Genomic DNA, 6,018 nt, shown 5'->3' with positions numbered 1-6,018 from the left:
AAGTCACCTTGAGATAAAGACAGAGTTTTATTCGAGCTTGGCTGAGGACTAAAGGCTGAAACATTAAATCCCACAGGCAGGAGAATGTTTCAAGCAGCCCAGGTCTTACAAAGTTTTTATATCCTCAGGGAGAAAAGCAAAAAGAATTTCAAAAGGGTTCGTCCATTTACACAAAATATACGGTGCTAAAGAAAGGGTTGGGTGGACACATCTTGGCACCAAAGGGCATTAAGGTGGGGGGCGGGCACACACTTTCCTGCTCATCTCGTGTCCTTGACCAGAACCCGGAGGACAGATGGGATATGCTGTTTAGCCTTAACTTGGTTTTAATTAGCAGGTGGTATTATAGAGTTAGAAAGCTTAATTTTCAAGGGTGGCCATATGAGACTCTCAGAATTAATGAAACTTAAGCCTTAGAAATCTTTTTGGTGGTCCCTGGTATGCAGGTCAGCATCCTTTATTTCACACTCTTATAAAACCTTGTCCAAAAAGTGACAAGAGCCCCATTACCACCGTTAAATTGGTTTATTGTTTATTTATCTCAAGAATTTCAGCAGAGCTGCAATGTTGCATAATTTACCTTTTGGTGAGTACCAGGTAAAACTAACCTATGTTCTTAATTTTTAGTTTGATTTCTCAAGACAGAGTCTAAGGCACACCCTCTTTTCCCCTGTGTACCTTGAATTTTGGTTTCTGTTTCCACTGGATTCTCTCTGGGTGACTCTTCTTTGTCCTGCTTATCTTCTGGCAAGGGGGACTTGCCGACATACCTGTTTTTATAAGTGCCTCTGTGACAACCACAGTCACACCTGTTGAAGTGAAAAGCCCAGGAAGACATGCCCCCCCCAGAGCTGATCTCAGCAAGAAACAGGGGAAACTCTCAGAAGAGAGTGATTCAAGGCATGCTTGTTAAAGGAACTATCCAGAAATGTGTGTACTGGGTGTAGGGCATTGGCTTAGGTCTGGGAACTAGGCAGCAGCCACCTGTCAGCTCTCTTCTTACAGGCCTGGGATTTGCGCACACAGATATGTGAGACGGCATTTGGCAGGCGTGTCTTTCATGTCCAGGGACCCCATGGGCCAGAAGCCAGCAACACAGACACTAGTGGGCCAAGACTATGGCCTTGCTTCCTGTGGATAACGTGAAGGTTCCTGTGGCCAGGATTCTCACCCAGCCCTGGTCGGCTAGCTCACCGCACACGTGTGGGCAATAGATAGTTATTAACTCCATATAAAGAGCTCTGCCCAGTGCTTTGGGCAACATGGTGGCAGGGCTGCAAGGCTGCAGGAGAGCAGAAGCTGGAGTGGTGGCAGCACTGAGGGCAGAGACTGAGATGGCTGCGGGGGCAGAGAGGCCCAGAGGCAGAGACCAGCTTGCTGTGTGCAGACTCGCTCTGAGTGGACGGGATTCTAGGGACTGACCTGCCACCGTGGAAGTAAAGTTGGGTATAACCCTTTCACCCCAAGAACATTCTACTGTCATTTCTTCGGTCCCACTGAATCCACAGAGAACTTGCCCGGGGCTGAACCCACTAGCGAGGCACTTCCTCGTGCCCTCCTGCTTCTGAGGCCTGCAGGCCCCGTGGCCCTAGCGGTGGGGAGCAGCTCCTGCTCGGGGTCCTGGTATCCCTGCTGAGGCCAGAAGGCAGTGCCGGTGCCAGGCCCCCCTTCACCTGCAGCCTGCAGAGGACAGCCCCCAGAACCCTTTACGGACACCCCAGTGCAGTTCTGCTTGTCCTCTGGGCCCGGCCAGGGAGAGTGCCTGGATCAGGGGGTGCTGAGCCGGCCGCACACAGTTAGTGCCCTCCCGCTCTCGGTTCCCTGAGCCTCTGACCTGGGCCCCGCACGCAGATCAGGAATTTCAAGCAGTTTTCACCTCATTAATTCTAAACCATCCTGTTCAGGCTTCAACTGGTCCACCTGGAGGATTATTACCCACACTCCCAGGGCTTGAGCCAGCATGTAAATCCCAGGATAGGGGTATGTCGGAATTTTCAGCCTGGTCTAGAGTCAGCCCATCCCATCTGGTCAGATGCTGAGTGCCTGCTCCCATGCTCCCCGGCTCCTCCTGGTCCTCCCCCTGTGGGCAGTCTCTGCCCAGAGACGCCAGTGCCTCGGTGCTGGGCAATGCTGGCCTCACCTCTTTCTGGGGACTGGAGCAATGAGAGGTGGTGGCCTGGGTCCTGAGAACGACTGGAGTCTGATCTTGAGGCAATTTCTCCAGGAGTGGGTGTCAAAAGGCGTTTCTAACAGAGTTTGGTTTCCTTGGGGGAGGGCAGAGGGCAGGAGCAGGGGGGAAAGGAAGGGGGGCAAAGGGAGAAGGCAGGGCGGGTGAGAGGAGGGAGACCGGCAGGAAGAGGGGGCTGCCTCTGGGCAGTGGGGGTCCAGGGGAATCGCAGCCCCAAACCGTCAGCCTCCCGTCCATCTCTGCCCAGACACCTCCTCTTTCCCCATGCCCTCTCCTGGGAGAGCCCACAGACTGGAGTATCTAACTGGCACCTCAGCTCTGCCCCCCTTACAGTCAGCCCCCGTCTGTGGTCCTCAGCACACCTGCTGGTGACCGGTGGCGCGTGGGACTCGCCCAGAGCTGCCCCGGAAGCCCACCAACTCTCACACGGGGGCTTATTTGTATGCTGGTGGCTCTTCGTTTCTCTTCCCCGTGTGCGTGCCCTTGGGCCCCAAGAGGCAGCCAGGTGGCTGAGCAACCTGTGTCACTAGCTGCTACAGTAACTGAGGGCCACAGCTGACATCTCCTTATCCCTTGCGTCGCTGACGACGACGACGATGATGTAATAGTGACGTCACCATGTGCCCTGGGTGGCCTGTGCCCTACTGGGAGCAGCAAGGAGGTCACCCGCATGCTCGTTGCATGTGTGATCCCGACTCACACGTAATGGGCAGGGCTGGTTCTGGAGCCACTCACGCTCCAGGTACTCGCCACCAAGGTCACAGCAGGAAAGTGTGTACAGACAATGGCCATTTGAAAGAGCTGTTCACAAAGGTGACGGAAGCCCAGGAAGGGAGGGAGCTGTGGGAATGACTCCCCCAGCCTCCCCTCCCCCAGCCTCTCCTCCACTCCCCACTGACAGGAGGGTGAGGGGGCCTGGGGGACGTGGGCTGCGGGGGTCAGCCTAGGGACAGGGGCCATCAGAAGACGTCCAGGTCAACATTGCACACCCAGCCCTCGGCACACAGCCTGGTACAATGTGGGTACTTCACGCTGAGGCACTTCTGGAAGGCAAAGTTTGGGGAGGAGTTGTCATTTGTAAGAGCCTCACCACATGCAGGTGACACTGCTTGGGCCCAGCCCCGGAGCTGCCCTGTGTACATGCTCCTAGGGTGCCTCTTTGCTACTTGAGCCCCACCCCTGGTGGGCGTCTGTCCCGTCTGCCTGACCATCTGGTGGAAGATAAGATGACCATTAGTTGAAATACTAACTATGTCTGTAACTTTGCTGGAGTTCAGGGTCTGATTTTGCTAAGAGTCCAATGAAAAGGAATAAAGTGGCTTGCTCAGGAGCCCCACCACGCTACCCGCTTCCCACTGAATCCCTGGGAGTCACACGGGAGCCAGAGGTTCTGTGCCCTTCCTCTCCACATGGGAGCGGTCCCTGGGGGCCTGCTGCCAAGACCTTAACCCCATTTGGGTCATAGTCAGGTGCAAGCAGAATTGGCCACCTGCAGGCAGAGGAGCCCACCGAACTGCTTTGCAACTCCAGTATTGCCTGCGGGGAAATTACGTGGTGTTGTCCTGCCGCTGAATTTTGGCAGCAAGAACTTATTGCTCAGAGCTCTTACTGAGCCCCTGGGCAAAGCCCCACACACTCAGGGACCCTCATCAAGGATGGGGTCCCAGTGGCTATGGGGAGAGGGCCACTGTTCTGCAGAGCCTCAGGCCGTAAGTGTGGTGTGTGCATTTCTGAATTTCTGTGTGGTGAGAATAAGCTACTTCATCAAAATTGTAGGAAAAAATACACATGTATATATACATGCATACTGCACGAACGCATACATGTATGTACGTGTATGTCATGGGTTCTTGCCCATCTAGCTTCTTGCTTTTGAGCAAACCTGACATGAACACCTGTCACCCCCTTCCAAGGGCCGTTCTCTATAATGGATCTGCAGCGGGATTCCTTTAGGAAGCCAAAGCCCCTTACAGCAGGGCCCTCACGCTAAAGTGTGCATGAGAATCACCCGATGGCTCAGCCACCCCCACACCCCTGCAGAGATGCTGATTCAGTGAGTCTGGGGAACATCTGTACCAAGTTCCCAGGGGATGCAGATGCCACTGGCCAGGGACCACACTTTGAGAACCACTAGCATGGAGCACTGGTAATGTGGCTCCGGGGCACAGTGCTCAGGACCACAGGCTGGTGAGTGCAGGGCCCGGGGTTCAGGCACCAGCTTCGCAGCCAGCGAGCTTCCTGATCTCTGCATGTGTGTACTTTTTTCATTGCAGATCTCAGAGTTTCCCTGAGGATTACATGAGATGATGCAGGAATGTAGTTACCCCAACCCTTCAAGGAGTAAACCTTTACGTGGCAGTTACTGCTGCTGTATGATTAAGTCCAGAAAAATCCGTCTTATACACCAGTGATGCAGAACACATCTGTGGAATGAAATAGATTTATTTGAAAACAGTTTTCTAGAATTTGGATTTTTGGAAGTATGTAAAACAGATTTAACTAAATTACTGGATTTGATTGCCTTTTGCAAATGACATATTAATATGTTTTCACAAATGGCACAATGTTACATGCTTTGACAAATCACAGAAATGTTAATATCATAAAGTGTATTATAACTGGGCTATGTTAGATTTTTCCACAATAAAAACAACTATTGAAATAAATGATAAGCCATTAACTCAGGAGACTATTTCAACTGCTTCATGTACAGTCACAATTTATGGAACAAGGACTGTGATGAGAACACTGCTTGAAGGTGGTCCTGGGCAGGCGTGGGAGCCAGTGCAGCAGCCGGAGCAGCCAGCTGGTGGCTCACCACGCCAGGGTACAGCCAGGTGTCCATGTGCGTGGCTGGCCCCAGAGCAGCAGAGTTCAGGGAGGTGTGTGCAAGCAGACAGCAAGGCTTGGGTGGGCAAAGTGGCCGTCGAGGGTGGGCTGAGGGTGGAAGAACCAGCCTGCACCCCTGGTGGCGACACCTCAGCCTCCTGGAGCCCCTTTAAAATCTGGTTCCTGCTCTGTGGGAACCTGGAAATAGTGTTGCTCCCACTGCTGGACCAAATAGACAACCAGAAACAGAGCAAGTCCTTCGGTTCCCAGAGCCACATGCACGGTGCTCGGCCAAGGCCGTCGGCAGGGGCCTCAGGGAACACTGACCTCTCTGTGCTTTGCCAATCACTTTAGCATCCTTTTTCTGTATCAGACTTATATGGGAATCATTTTACGGTTCATTTCCATTAGATGAAAATCCTTATAGTTCATATGCCATGAATCTGCTTTATATAAAATCTTATTTACATAAAATAGTTCATCAGCCTGGTCCCAATATACTCCCAATAAACCAAAAATAAAGACTCCAATGAATGGATGTTATTACTGCATCTTGTAAGTAACCATCAATAAGCCAAAATAGTATCATCAAATTTAGGTATGAAATTCCCCATGTGCAAGTACTGTTAAGGTGATACATTTTTGATGAGATTTTTAAAGATATTTGAAATATTTATTTAAAAAAATTATCTTGAAACATCCTAAAAAAGGTGTGTGTGTGTGTGTGTGTGGCAAGAGCTGCCCCTGCTTGGCCCAGGCCAGCCTTTGCTACCCTAAAGTACGTTCCAATTTCATTTCTGAAGTGTGAGAATTATTTCATAACAACTTCCTTGAAGTATATTTTGTGGAAAATAAAATACACTCATTTTAAGTGAACAGTTCAGTGAGCTTTGAGAAATGTGTGCCATCGTGTACATTATCACAGCGGAGGTCCAGAGCACCTCTGTTCCCTTAACAAGGCTTCTTGTTCTGCTGCAGTCAACTTCCCCACCTGCAGACCC

The sequence above is a fragment of the Manis pentadactyla genome, chromosome 1 (assembly GCF_030020395.1).
Source record: "Manis pentadactyla isolate mManPen7 chromosome 1, mManPen7.hap1, whole genome shotgun sequence".
In the NCBI taxonomy this organism is placed as follows: domain Eukaryota; kingdom Metazoa; phylum Chordata; class Mammalia; order Pholidota; family Manidae; genus Manis; species Manis pentadactyla.
Note: the sequence above shows the minus strand (reverse complement) of the source record.